We start from the raw sequence: 16,186 nt of genomic DNA on the forward strand, positions 1-16,186 counted from the left end.
AATTTGGCAAATATGTATTGGATTCCTGACAAATCCTTGGGAAGGTTCTAGAGAAAATAAATACAAACTGGGTCAATTATACATATTCCTTATGTTTTAAGTATTATTTTGTTATGTATAATATAATTGTTAGCTTCCTTTAGTCTTTTTAAATTGAGAACAATGTTATTATGACAGTGACTATTTTTTAAAAAAATCTAAGTCGGTCTTCTTGTAGATTGTTCCACATTCTGGATCTATCAGATTGTTTCTTCACAGTGTCCTTTATGATGCTGACATATTTCTTTTAAACTGGAAGTTCAGTTTAAAAGTTTGGATATATTCAGCTTAACCATCTTTGCAAACATACTTCTAAGTGAACTTATTGCACACAATGGACAGATTGCCTCACAGATCCCACCATTTTGAAAGGTACTGTATCCATGTTATAGGAAATCTGTCAGCTAATATTTTGAGTCCATGTGACTTTCTGATTCCTAAGCAAGTTTTCACCCAATGGTTTGATTCCCATTTATGAATGAGGCCAGAATCATTTACGATCTAACACAAAGGATAATGAAAGTGGGATGTTAACCTGTCTCAAGCTTAATAATTTCAAGGATATAATCATTTAAGAGGTTAATACAGATAAAGCAGAAAGAGATTTAGCAATGTCCTCAGGACATTTCCTCTCATAGTGGGCATATATCTCTAGGATAAGGTTAGAGATGAAGTTTAAGTCAAAATTGTGAGTCACCTCATGTGGTGAGAATGTTTAGGTCTTAAAACATCATTTGATATCCAGATGGTTTCAGATCTTATATGACATTATGAGGTCACATACGCTTCCTGATTCCATAGTTTCTAGTTTTGTTTATCACCAGCAATCCTATAGGGACATTTTGATAAGAGCATTCCACAGGAAAAACAAAAAACAAACAAACAAACAAACAAACAAACAAACAAAAACAAAACTCTCCTCCTAGCAAATAGCATTAGTCTATTTATCCAAAAATCTAGTTATTATCTGGAGAGAACTGGATCACTAACCAGATGGTTTAACTCCTTCTTCCCCAAATTATAACACTAATGTGTATAAAATAGTGATTCCGATTCCTTCACTTCATTACCTCTTCTTTCTCTATTTAAATATCAGTATGGACATATCGGTATTTTTAATCAAACATATTTGAATCACTTATAATATTTTTTAAATGTTCAAATTGTCATAAATTTGACCAGTAGAAGACTCATATTTGCCTCTATGTCTTTTTGGCATGAGTCTTTTGGCTCATTTGTGTTTGAGCATTTTCTTACTTTCTGCCACAAGATGTCCCAAACTCACTTTTTTCTTTCCTAGCCTCAGATAGACTCTAACATTTCTCCAAGGAGCTTCAATCTTTGGGGGCAAAAGATTGTGTATTGGATGGTAGTGAAGTGACATTACATCTGAGCTCTGCCCAGCAGACAGAGCTAAATAATCTGTATTTCTATTTGTATCTTTATGTTGTATCAAGGGGTTATGCTGAAAATTCACATTCACATTTAATATTATTTATTTATTTTAACGATTTATTTATTTATTCATAAGACACACAGAGAGAGGCAGAGACAGGGAGAGGGAGAAGCAGGTTCCCTGTGAGGAACCTGATGTGGGACTCGATCCCAGGACCCCGGGGTCATGACCTGAGCCAAAGGCAGACGCTCAACTGCTGAGCCACTCAGGCATCCCTAGATTTAAAAAAACCCTTTAAATGTTACGTGAATATTCCTATTCTCTTATTGCAAAAATCTTTGTTCCTGATAATATTTACATATATGCTTTATCCAATCAAATATATAAAGTAGTTTCAGAGTTACAAAAAATACAAAAATACAAAAGTTAACAAGTTTACTAAGTATAATTAATTCTTTTTTTAAGATTTTATTTATTTATTCATGAGAGACACAGAGAGAGAGGCAAAGGGAGAAGCAGGCTCCATGCAGGGAGCCCGACATGGGACTCGATCCTGGGTCTCCAGGATCACGCCCTGGGCTGAAAGCAGTGCTAAACCACTGAGCCACTAGGGCTGCCCAACTATAATTAATTCTTTTGCAGGTTTAACATCCTTAGAATATATTCATAAAATATTTAGAATCAAGTTACTATGTTCAAAGGTCACTTGAGTAGTTCCTTTTTTATATAATTAGGTTGACAGCATTTAGTTTCATATATGTGATATATATTTATATATATCATTTTTATATCATATATATTTAAGTTTCATATATATTCATACTATGCATATTCATATATAAAGTTTCATATATGATATATATCATTTATATATCAATATATATTTAAGATTTATTTCTTTTTTTGGAGGGAGGGAGTGTGAAAGTGCTAGTGGGGAGAGGCAGAGAGAGAGTCTTAAGCTGACTCCATGCTGAGTGCCAAGTCCGCTGCAGGACTTGATCTCAAGACTCTGAGATCATGACCTGAGTCAAAACCAAGAGTTGGAAGCTTAACCTCCTGTTCCACCAGGTGCCCTTACTTATTTTTTGTATTCAGACTTTTAAAAAATATTTTATTTATTTTAGAGAGAGAGAGAGAGAGAGAGAGAGAGCATGCAAGCATGAGCAAGAGGAGGGGCAGAGAGAGAAGTAGACTCCTTGTTGAGCAGGGAGCCCCACAGCCCCATGCTGAGCTTGATCAGGACCCTGGGATCACAGCCTGATCTGAAGGCAGACACTTAACTGACTGAACCACTCAGGCGCCCCTGTATTCAGTTTTAATAACCATTTCCTTTACCCCTGCTGTTGAGTCCATATCTTTTCTAAATTGAAGCCACTTTTCTTTCTATAGAAAGTGATGACCAGGTCCACCTCTCAGATATCTGCCCAAAGGGAAATTTTCTTGTGTCACTGTTATAAAAATCCATTTTGGGGTGAGGTTGTAGTATACCTACTTACTAATTTCTCTTGTCCATAACCAAGTTAATGTAGCTGTAAGCTACGCTAATGCATTTTCTACTCTTTCAATTGGTTATAAGAGATCCTGCATTAAGTTATAATCATGAGATGAGGGAGGGCTGTTTGTGCAAACATATGGATGTCCATCCAGAATACCAGCTCAACAGCTGTCTTGTACACTCTCGTCCAGCTCATCTTCTATTCCCAATGTATCACTTTTATCTCATTATGATTTGTTGTTGGATACATCCAATATTATGACTTAATGGATCTGACAGGACTCAGCTCATGACGGCCAGTTCCAGCTGCAGATACTTGGTGTCCCACAGTAAGTCATGCATCTCCACCATGATCCAGCAGCAAGCCAGGAGTTTTCTGTCAAGAGACAAATAATTCTATGATGCAAAAGAAATGGCCTTGCTCCAAGAGCTCAAAGGTCCATGTTAATGGTTCTCTCACTGGTACTTGCTACAAAATGCAAATGACATTATTCTCCCATCACTGATACCTCTAACCACATAGAGTCTACTGCCTGGACCTTATGCATAGCTGTCCCTACTCTGGGTTCTACTTAAAGCTGGCAGGTTTTGTTCCCCCAATAACCCAATAGCAGCCCTAATAATACGGTAACGTTAAACTAACAAAAAAAATCAACTAGATATGTGCTTTCTTTGTTTAGGAAGAAAGAGTGAGATGAAATAATTTGTATTTTATTTTGCTAAGAATGTCCTATAAAAGCCCTTGACCACCATAGCCCTAAAAACATAATGAGTTTGGAAAGCCCTGAAACACACAGGGTTTACCTCTCTAACTTGGAGCTTTTGAGTTCTCCAAATGCCGTCAGCATGCTAGCCAACTCTTCATCACCCAGGCCAATAAATATAATGTTATTGGTGAAATATATCAACATGATATTCTGCAGAATATCAGGATATTCCAGGTATCTTTTGGAAATATTATTCTAGAAGTCAGGAGTGATACTCTAACTCTATGACAAAAGTAGAAATTTATATCCTTGTCCATTTCATGTGAATATGAACAGATATGTTTTTTCATTTCTCAGTTGGTTAAAACAGAACAAATGAATCAAATCCATGTTCACCTATCACATCCCTGAGTCTATATTTATCTTCTCTCATGTATATATAACATCTGACGTCATGACTGAAATTTGGGCTACTTTGTGTTTGAGCTAATGATGGTCTGTGATTTCCCTTGATGAATAATCCAGTTTCTACAAAGATCAGGCTCATAAACTGAACATGGATAAAATGGGGACCCCCCCACCTACATCCCTTTTGATCCTTAAGACTGGCACTAATTTTACCATATATTCCCCCAGGATGTGATATTGTTTTGAATTATTAACCAAATGGAGGGCAATTACAGATGCTTCCCAATTATCTTCCCTCTTATAATAACTCTTATTATATGTAATAGGTAGTATAATGGTCCTCAAATATTTCCACGTCCTAATTCTTAGAGCCTGTGAAATATTAAGTTACATGGTAAAAAGATTGTTAATTAGATGATCTTCATATGGGATCTTCATATAGGAATATTATCCTGAATTATTTGGGTGGGCCCAACCCAATGTAATCACAAAGGTCCTTCAAAATACAAGAGGTGGGGAGAAGAAGGAGATAAGGGGATAATTTTTTTTTTTTTATGTTTCTGAATTTAAAGATGAAGGAATTGGGTCATGAGCCAAGAAGTGCAGGTGGTCTTCAGAAACTCAGAAAGACAAGAAAATGTATTCTCCCCTAAAGACAGCACTGTTGACACCTTGATTTTAGCTCCATGAGTCCCATTTCAGACATCTGGATGCAAAACTGTAAGACAGTAAATTTGTTTTAAGCCACTAAGTATGTGGTAAGTTGTTGTAGAAGCAATAAGAAACTAATACAGGTTTAGGGAACTGGAAATTGCTGCTATAACAAAAATCTAAAAATAGGAAAGTGACCTTGGAATTTGGCAGTGGGGAAAGGCTGAACAAATTTTAGCTGCTACTCTGCCATTGTTGGTTGTTATATTCACTGATTATTGCAATAATTGGACTTATTTTCCCAATTTCTGATAATTAAGCAAATTGTACCGGGCCTCCATTGTTTTATAGTCCCATTATTCCCCTTATTTTCAGAAAGCCAAGCTTTGTAACATCACTCCTACAATTACAGGGAATACAACTGAGTTACTTGCAAGTAGTTTGGTTCTTTAAAGCCTTTTTAAAGTTTTATTTTTGATGTAATTGCAGGTCCACACACAGTTATATGAAATAATACAGAAAAATTGTATACTTTCTCCAATTTTTCCCAATGGTAACATTTTGCAAAACTTCAGTATATTGCATAATATTACAATAAGGATATTCACATTGATCCAAAACACCAGGTATGAGGTGGTAACAAAATGGTGTAATAGAAAGAGACAAGAGCCAGATCATGCCAAAGAAACTGTGCCTATGATAAGCTGCTGCACTCGAAGACAGAACATTTTCAAATGACTCTCAGAACACATGGTATGTTAGAACCCCAACTAGAGAATCATCTACAAGTGCTTGGTGACTCAGAGGTGGAGGGCCATTTTTGTTTGGGATGAGATGAAGGCAGAAATAGAGTTGCAAGGATTGTTGGTAGGACTTTTAAACTTTATTGGGCAGGACAAGAAAAGCCTTTAAATCTAGGACCATTTTTGTTCCTGCCGTGTCACCTATCATCACTCTGGAAATTTATAAAATCTGTTGTTTTGACTAGTAGAAGCATGAACCATTCCTATTTCTGTGTATATCCTTGGGATTACCCACTTGGTTTCTTTGAGGTGTTCCCCCCCCCCCCGGAAATTTCCTCACACACCTAAATTTTGCTAATCATTACTCAGCTAAAAGTATTTGAGAGCTGATGCAGATTTATGGAACTTTGTCTCCACAATGCGTCTCTCTTCTCGCTGCATCTAGGCCTTATGAATTCTTGCCACCTTGGCCTTCCTAATCTCCCAGCTCTCTCTCCTCAATTCAGAGTGATCACCAGATTCCACGTTGGGTGGAATATACCTTTGGTACATCTTAAACTCTTTTCAGGTGATACACTGAGGGAAATAGAAGGCTTACTAAGTTTCTCCTTTCTCAGGAATAATAGTCCTGTCTATCGGGATGTTTAATGGACAAAACACATTGCTTTATAAATTTTTTTCTTTTTTAAATATAATAAATTGAAAAGATAAATTGTAGCCTTCTTTATCATCATGACCTTAAAAGGAAATCAGCACCTTCATTTTTAAAATACCTTCTTCTTGATCTCCTAGGTAAGCCAGGTAAGACTATGGGGTTAATGCAATAAATGAACTCCCTGATTTGGATGAGGATGATGGGTCACTGCATACCAGAGTGGACACACTCTACTGACAAAGATGGGAGCATTTTCGATAAGTGAGAGTAGAGATACATCAATATTTAGAATATTTTACTTACAGGCAGTTGTGGCAGTGGATAATTGGGCGCACTTCCTATAGGAGTCAAGTAGATTTGAAGCCTACAAAGATATTGCTAGATCAATGTAAAGAAAACAAAGAAAAACACACAAAACCTTAAAGATATGTTTGGTAAAAGATCTGATGAGTTGCCACAACAGATTTTCCTATTGTATAATGCAGTATCCATACCTACATATGTTCAGAGATGAAGATACCATGATTAAAGCAAAACCTGGCTTTCTTGAAAAATACTGTGTCACTGCCACAAGTTCATATGAGTTAAATCTTCTTATAGTTTTTAAAGGAATCTGTAGGCATTTACTGGAATAAAAATGAAATAGGAAAAATTATGTAGCCAGATTATTTAGGGATTACTAACACTTTCTCTGAATTGACATTAGTTTCTGGGGAACAAAAATGCTATTCTAGTCCACAATTCAAATTGGGGGCTTTTGTTGGTGAGATGATATATAGGCTAATCTCCACTCACAGTGGGGCCAGCTGTCCCACTCTTATTTTGGTTATATCCCAAATTCTTGAATATATAATTGGAATAGATATTCTTGGCAAACAGCAGAATTTCCACATAGATCTATAACCCCTGAGGGTAAAGCTGCTGTAGAAAGGTATAAATAGAATTACCCCAAACTTACCCTCCATACCAAGATAGTAAAATAAAAGTAAAAATTCAACCTGGGGGGAATTATAGATTACCTCCTCTATTAAAGACTTGAAAAAGACATGGATGTTGAGACCTATCACATTCATTAGCTTATCTGTGTGTATATGCAATAATTGGGATGACCTTGTAATATGACACTGAATTATCATAAACTTTATCAGGTGGTGACTATAAATGCAGCTTCTATTTTTGATGTAATATCTTTGCAGGAACACAACAACATACACCAGGTATGTGGCTAAGGACCTGAATAATTGATTTTCTCCATGTTAATTTACAAAGGTCATGTGAAGTATTTTTATTTTCTTTTGGTAAGGCCAAGAGTATACCTTCACATCTTGACATTTCACATATCAAACTATAATTTAGTCTGATGTACACTGATGATATAATGTTGATTCTGATGACTAGGAAGTAGTAAGTAATGTATTAAGACATTTAAATTAGAGATTTGGAGATATATCCCACAAGGTGCCAGAAGTCTGCCATCACAGTGAATTTTTAGGGATCAAATGGTCTAAAAAATATCAATGTAATCTTTCCATAGTAAAATAAAAGTGCACCTCACATTACTACTACAGACCATGAGGCACAGTACTTGGTAGTCCATGTTTGGTTTTTGGAATCAACATATAGACCAGTCAATTGTGCTATTTCCATCTGTCACCAAGTCACCCAACAGGCTGTCAGGGATGACAGGTACCAGAAAAAAAGAAAACTCTACAACTAATCTATACTACAAGTTGCATTTCCACTTGAGATCTATGATCCAGCAGATCTAATGATATTCAAAGTATGGAAAACTGGATTTTGTGTGGAGCCATTTTCAAGCACCAGAATGAGAATCAATTCAGACCGCTAGGATTTTATTGCAAGGCCATATCCTCTTAAACAAATAACTATTTTTTCAATTATTTATTTATTTATTTATTTTTAAGGGGTGAGAAGGGGCAGAGGGAGGAAGAATCTTAAGCAGACTCCATGCTGAACACGGAGCCCGAGGATCTCCCCAGATTATAATTCTGAGATCATGACGTGAGTCGAAACCATGAGTCAGCCACTTGACTGACTGAGTTACTCAGGTGCCCTGACATTTTAATTATAATGTGCCATACAGTTCATCTTTCTTTGGGGTTCCTTGGGTTCAACTGGTTTGGGACGTTTTGTGCTTCTTGGACTTGGATGTCTATTTCCTTCCCTAGGTTAGGAAAATTTTTAGTTATTATTTCTTCAAATAAGTTTTCTATACCTTTGTCTCTCTCCTTCTGAGACCTGTATAATGCGTTGTTTGCTTGACACTGCTGAAGAGATCTCTTAACCTATCCTCATTCTTAAAAATTTTCTTTTTGCTGTTCAGCTTGCACTTTCCATTACCCTGTCGTCCAGACTCTTGACATGTTCTTCTGCATCCTCTAGTCAACTGTTGATTCCCTCTAGTGCACTTTTTACTTCATTATTAATTCATTCTTTTTAACATTTTTCCTATTCTTTTATTGAAGCCTTCATTGAGTTTTTCTATTCTTTTCTGCAGTCCAGTGGCTATCTTTACAATCATTACTTTAAATTATTTTTCAGGAATATTGCTTTATTTCTGTTTCATAACATTCTTTTTCTAAAAATGTTATGTTTTTTTTTTCTTATGGAACATATTCTTCTGTCTCCCCATTTTTCTTGACTTTCTGTGTTTGTTTCTATGGACTAGGTGAAATGGCTTCGTCTAAAGGGTGAAGGAGTGGTCTTATGTACGGTCCTCTATGTTGATTGTGCGTGTTTGGTGACTTTGGTTGACTGGCTGGAGTTGTGGCTGTATATGCTAGTTACTCTTTCAAGCCATGAATTTTTAAAGAAACAATAAAGAAAAAAATAATAAAATAATTAAGGGAAAAATAATAAAGGAAAAAATAAAATAAAAAGGAGGGAAAGAGAAAAGAAAAACAAGAAACAAATAAAACCAAAAAAAAGCATGACAAGACAAATTTTTAAAAATAAAAAGAAATAATAAAATTTTAAAATAACAGTTGAAAACATCAATAACAAAAACCCCATACAAAACCACAGCTTGTGTTCTGTGCCCGAGCACCATAGGGTGGGCTGGCATGGGCTTATGGATCCTGGGTTTACTGAGGTTATAAGTTCACTGTAAATTTTTTTTTTTTCTGGCCCTAGTGTGACCAGGGCTGATGTGAGCTTGTAGAACCTGGGGGTTGCTGAGGTCTCAAGCTCCCTGTGATGGCTGGACCCATTAGTTATGGTACCTGGACCTACTCACTAGGGAATTAGGACCCTCCAGTTATGGCATCTAAACCCACCCCTTATGGCATCCAGACTCTGCTCAGTTTGGGCTTTCAGGGTGGAGGAGAAGAGGGTGTTAAAGCCCCTCAGCTCTTCTAAATCAGGATGTGTGTGTGTGTGTGTGTGTGTGTGTGTGTGTGTATGTGTGTGTCCCAGTGCTACCAGGGCTGGTGTGGGTTGGTGGACCTCGGCTTGTTTAAGCCATAAGCTCTCTGAGACAACTGGATCTTCCCATTAAGATCCTGTGTCCAGATCCTGCCATAGGCTTTTAAGGGGGTGGGGTGGGGGGATGTACACCATGTCATTCTCCGGTTCTTCTGCCTGGGGAGCTTTCCTGCAGCTTCTCTGATGCTTGGCAGAGTTCTAGTGTTGGCTCCTTTAGGTTACTTGCTCTTCTAAACTGTGGCTTTTTTCTGTGTCCAAGGACAGCGAGATCTGTTCCTGGTCCCTCCCTACTCTCCTTTCCCATCCCATTGCTGCTCACAGTGTTGGGGTGGGGGTTCCCGTTGTTAGTGTGTCTCCACCTTTTTTGCTGTTCTCTTGTCATTTTATCTTTGGTTGTTCAGTAGCTGTTTGATCAGCCGTCAGTTCTTCTTCAGGAGGAATTGTTCTATCAGTAAATGTAATTTGGGGTGTTCTGTGGAGAAGGTGGGTTCCGAGTCTTCCTACGTTAGCACCTTGAACCAGATCTGCATTTATATCTTGTTTGCTGGCTGTATGTTACACTCTGCCAGTACAGGGTGTCAAGGGACACTGCATGGTTGGAGGAGCATGAAGCAATTTTATATTCCTCCAGTTTTTATGATTTTCAGTGTAACAGCCAAGGTCCCTGGCAGGCATTCACATTGGTGGCAGTTCTAGTGGTTCTGATTCTAATGCCCTCCAGACAGCTTCTTTATTATAATAGTAGTGATAGTCCAACAGCAGGCACATTCCAGCAAATTTTCCTTCATCATAAGTGATGTCTCCTTGTGGCAGCAATATATTCTTAGAAATGGCCTGAAACTCAGCCTTTCAGGACCCTCCTCTGTATTTCTTCATCATTTACTTTTCCTCAGCCCTAGGCACTGAAGACACTTTCTGCTGCCGTATCTTAGTTATTTATTATTTCTTTTGGTAATCAACTTTTACATCGTTCAAAATTTTTCATTAAATGCATTAAATGAATTTATTTATTTCCCAGTTCATTAAATTCCCAGATTCATTAAATTTCCCAGTTCAATTGGCTAACTATACTTTGACTGATACAAACTAACTTCTAATAGTATCTGTTAGCATCATTTAGCATTATTTTTGGTTTGCATTCTTCTAAGCACATGACAGTACTGCAGGATCATAGTAAGATATATGAAAAAGTAGAGAATTAAACAAAACTATTTTCTATTGCCATACAAACACACAAAATAAATGCCTTTAACAACTGCAACTATGCAAAACCAAGAAGTCAGAAATAAGAGAGAAAGCAAAAAAGGGAAGAACACATCTAATGGGTGATGATTGAAACCAACTAACTCAATGTGGGTTTTTTACATAAATTTCCCATCTCTGAATGAGAATTTACAAACGCACAAACGCGTACATTGCCCTGGGTAACATTGACATTTTGACAATATTAATTCTGCCAATCCATGAGCATGGAATATTTTTCCATCTCTTTGTGTCTCCCTCAATTTCTTTCAGAAGTGTTCTATAGTTTTTAGGGTATAGATCCTTTACTTCTTTGGTTGGGTTTATTCCTAGGTATCTGATGCTTTTGGGTTCAATTGTAAATGGGATTGACTCCTTAATTTCTCTTTCTTCAGTCTCATTGTTAGTGTATAGAAATGCCATTGATTTCTGGGCATTGATTTTGTATCCTGCCACGCTACCAAATTGCTGAATGAGTTCTAGCAATCTTGGGGTGGAGACTTTTGGAGAGGATGCGGAGAAAAGGAACACTCTTACACTGTTGGTGGGAATGTGAACTGGTGCAGCTGGAAAACTGTGTGGAGGTCCCTCAAAGAGTTAAACTGTGTGGAGGTCCCTCAAAGAGTTAAACTGTGTGGAGGTCCCTCAAAGAGTTAAAAATAAACCTGCCCTACGACCCAGCAATCACACTGTAGGGGATTTATCCCAAAGATACAGATGCAATGAAACGCCGGGACACCTGCACCCCGATGTTTCTAGCAGCAATGGCCACAATAGCCAAACTGTGGAAGGAGCCTCGGTGTCCATCGAAAGATGAATGGATAAAGAAGATGTGGTCTCTGTATACAATGGGATATTCCTCAGCCATTAGAAACGACAAATACCCACCATTTGCTTCAACGTGGATGGAACTGGAGGGTATGATGCTGAGTGAAGTAAGTCAATCGGAGAAGGACAGTGTATGTTCTCATTCATTTGGGGAATATAAATAACAGTGAAAGGGAATATAAGGGAAGGGAGAAGAAATGGGTAGGAAATATCAGAAAGGGAGACAGAGCATAAAGACTCCTAACTCTGGGAAACGAACTAGGGGTGGTGGAAGGGGAGGAGGGCGGAGGGTTGGGGTGACTGGGTGATGGGCACTGAGGGGGGCACTTGACGGGATGAGCACTGGGTGTTATTCTGTATGTTGGCAAATTGAACACCAATAAAAAAATAAATTTATTATTTAAAAAATGAGCTTGAATTACAAAAAACAAACAAACAAAAAAAAACAAATGCACAAATGGTTTTTACACACATGCCTCTTGACATTCCCATAAGTGCGTGTGACCGTACTTTAAAAAGTGTTTTAGAGCTTTCAAACCTATAGAATGAATTTATGCAAATTTGTACATTTGCTACTTAAACTACACATAATAGATGACACTTTCTATTAGACATTAGTGGAATTATGGAAAATGAAGAACACCTGGTATATGATAGCTGAATATGTATAGAAAATTATTGCCCCTGAGGTTTTAAGAGACAACAAATCTCTCTTCTTTCACATCGACATCCCCCCAACATCATAACATAAAAATTGTAAAGTTGAGACTTAACAAAATAAAAAAGCAACATATTTCTACAAAATAGTTTCATATGCATCCTGAATCTCAAATATTTAGAGTACTATCTATGTTAATGGAAAGTAAGGTATAATTGATAGCAATCATAGCATGCAGCATTTCATGGATATATTCCTTTTTTTAAACAATAGGACAAAAAGTGATTCTCATCAGTATGAATAAAGCTAATCATTTGTAATAAAAATTAAAATATAAAGCCACCTTTCTGCTGTCATTCTTGACTCACCTTTTTAGAAGAGTTTGGAGGCAAAAAAACAAACAAACACTTTTTAAGCATAAAAGCATTAATGAAAGTTCTATTAGATAAATGAAACTAATGATTTCCCAAGTAAGATGATAAGCATTAGTTTAACCAATTTCATTTGTATAGAATCCATATACAGAGGAGGTTCATTAAATTCGATAGTGTGGGTATATTTGTATGACACTAATAAGGTATTTTCTTACACATCATCACTGTTTAAACTCAGAATATCCTGAGTGTGTTAAAAGAGCAAAATGATCTTTATTTTTAATCTGATTGAACTATGTTATTTATGGTATGAAGTTCTAAAATGAGAAAAGCTCAAGAGATTGTGTTACGTGTGTTGTGCAAGACTGTATGTGTATTTTTCTATTTCTTTACAAGTGTAATTGCTTTGTTGTTCTCAGATTTACTGTGCTGTTGCTGTCTTGTCTTTATGAGAAAAAAATAGTTCTGCTGATACACAGGACAGAGGCTGCAAATAGACTGGATACATGGTAATTCTCTACAATATTCCAGTAATAAATTTTAACAGTATGATTGACAAAGGGCGAACTGGTCCATTTAGTTTTGCCACTGAAAAATCTTTTACTTCAAACTGAAGTGGTTGCCACCATTAACCATACAGTGATGTCCTATCTAAGTAATTCCCTTTTCCTCACTGTGCAGAATCATGAACTTCACTTTGGTTATATGATTTATACTTTAGTGAAAATCGGTTGGCTCATTGACAATTTTTAAATGGTGCATTTGGCAATACTTTAACTGCTGTGAAAACCATAATCTTGTTCTGTGAACTGCATTTAACTAAAGATTATTTTATTAATTTGCTTTCAGATTTCTGTTCAGTGAAGTAACCTATTTACAAAATATCAAGGAGGTCTAATGATTGCTATTATTATAAAAGTATCAGTTATTACACATATATCCCATTATACTTTATACTTTTAAACCTTAGTGTAATTTTAACCTAGTACAGAATTTTTTTCATTCTTTAAAATACGGAGCCTAAATTTATTGTTCAGTTGTGAAAGCATGGTTTTTCACTAAAGAACATGCCCATTAGAACAAATTTGGATTTATATATATTTTGTATCCATATTAAAGGTATAATATAGTCTGTAACACTATTTGGCAAGTAGTAATATTTGATTTAGTCCATTTATAATGAAGTGGAATTATTTTTCAATATGATGAAATGTACTCTTAATCAATATTTGAGCTTAATCAACACTTGATTAAAACACTTAAACCCCATATGGAAAAGGATTATAAATAGTCTTTGTTATATTAAAGCATGTAATAAGGAAGCATGAGTATGTTTTAATCGATAATCATACTGTACCCTATAATCAATGAGGAAGAAACTAAATCATATTTAAACTCATTCTCATCGGAGTCAGAAATTCCTGGATCACTGACTTGGCGCTCTCTGCCTCTAACTAACTGAATGTATGGTATCAGGGATACTAATGTCTAGGTCTTTGTTTCCTTGCCTTTGAAAAGAGTAGAATTGTGATGCTTAAATATTAGGTTTGAGTGAATATTAATTATGATTACATAGGTAAATTATTTGGCACAGTGCTTGGCATATTGCAACATGATAAATGTTTGCTGTAAGTGGTTGCTATTGAGTCTTACAGGTTTTGTTAAAAAGTACTTATAACATATTAGAGGTACATATATTAATTTAGAACTGTTGAAAATTCAGATATAGGAGCTGACTTGTGTTATTACCTTTGTTTCAGATTCCATAAACATGAATTGAAAACTTTATTATCGAGAGCTGTACAAGGACCAGTGAGCTCTAGGAAAAACAGGAAATCTTCAATGAAACCAAAATCTTTTTTTTTTTTGCAATTAACATCAAAAAGAACAATTATGAAACAAAATCTAATACAGTATACGAAAACTCTATGTATAAAAATGTATCTTTGAAAAAAATAGGGCAGCCCCGGTGGCTCAGAGGTTTTGCGCCTGCCTTCAGCCCAGGGCATGATCCTGGAGACCCAGGATCAAGTCCCACGTCGGGCTCCCTGCATGGAGCCTGCTTCTCCCCCTGCCTGTGTCTCTGCCTCTCTCTTTCTCTCTCTCTGTCTCTCATGAATAAATAAATAAATAATAAATAAATAAATAAATAAATAAATAAATAAATAAATCTTAAAAAAAGAAAAAATAGAAAAGAATTTGAAAAGGAAAGATATACCATATTTTGTAATTAGAAGACTTAATATTGCACAGATGTGAATTTTCTCTAAATTGATCACTAAAGCAAATACATTTTCAACTTTTTGTAATAAATATTATTAATGATTCTAAAATTTATATAATAATGCAAAAAGCCAAGGAAATATTTCTTTTTCCCTTCTTATTAGGATATAATTTACATATACTAAAGTGTGTGCATGTTAGGAATACAGCTCACTTTTTTTATAAGAATACAACTAAAAGCACTATACATATGTGTTGGTCATTCAACTTCCTCTCATATCAAGGTTTATATTACTTCCATTCCCAGAATATTCCCTCTACTGCATTACTGTTGGGAAAGCTTTTTCTAGTAAATTCCCATTTCAAACATGATCACTCTTCCAATCTCTATTATTATGGATCAATTTTGTCTGTGAAAGTTTTATAAAGATAGAACCACATAATATATAGTTTTTGTCTCTCACATTTATATGATCAAAAAATTGTGTTTGTGAGATTCAACCATGCTGACGTTTCTAGCAATTATTTCCTTTGACTATGCCATGACTCTTTATGCATTCTTTTTTTTTTTTTTTTCTTTATGCATTCTTCTGTTGATTGACATTTGGATTGTTTAAAGACTTTTGGTTATCATCAATGGCACTATTATGAACATTATTTTATGTCTTTTCTTGGTCATAAAAACTACTTTTACACATAAATACTTCTTTTTTTAAAAAAAATTTTAAACACTATTTTCCATTGAATATACACACAGAATGGAATTATTTGGGTATTGTCAACTTTAGTAGATGTGTATACCAGAGTTGATCCATTTATAGTACTACAAGCAAAATATGTGAGTTACAGTCTACATCCTTAGTATGGTGACTTTATCTCATGTCAACCTTTCTGGTGGGTGTATGCTAGTTTTGTGGATTTTATTTGTAGTCCTTGACACCTAGTGATACCCAGTTGCTCATCATATAGTTTGGAGACATTCATGAAGTACCCATTCAATATTTTAAGCTTAAACTTATAAATACATTTTTCTTTAAAGTTAGTATTCTGTGTATCCTCTTTACCTTGCCTATCTTAAGATAATGAAGATATTTATGTTTTCATCTAGAAACATTTTTAAAAAAATTTACTTTTTTTTTTTAAATTTATTTATTTATGATAGTCACAGAGAGAGAGAGAGAGGCAGAGACACAGGCAAAGGGAGAAGCAGGCTCCATGCACCGGGAGCCCGATGTGGGATTCGATCCCGGGTCTCCAGGATCGCACCCTGGGCCAAAGGCAGGCGCCATACCGCTGCGCCACCCAGGGATCCCAAATTTTACC

General features: G+C 35.9%; 1 long non-coding RNA gene across 1 annotated transcript; it reads left to right on the top strand.

The window, feature by feature from the left end:
- Window positions 1-263: 263 nt before the first annotated feature.
- LOC111098705 lies at window positions 264-14,548 on the top strand. Its single transcript, XR_005369252.1, has 3 exons — window positions 264-411; window positions 13,060-13,149; window positions 14,401-14,548. It is a non-coding gene; the product is annotated as an uncharacterized LOC111098705 (long non-coding RNA).
- Window positions 14,549-16,186: the final 1,638 nt, after the last annotated feature.

Source organism: Canis lupus, chromosome 14, assembly GCF_011100685.1.
Source record: "Canis lupus familiaris isolate Mischka breed German Shepherd chromosome 14, alternate assembly UU_Cfam_GSD_1.0, whole genome shotgun sequence".
In the NCBI taxonomy this organism is placed as follows: domain Eukaryota; kingdom Metazoa; phylum Chordata; class Mammalia; order Carnivora; family Canidae; genus Canis; species Canis lupus.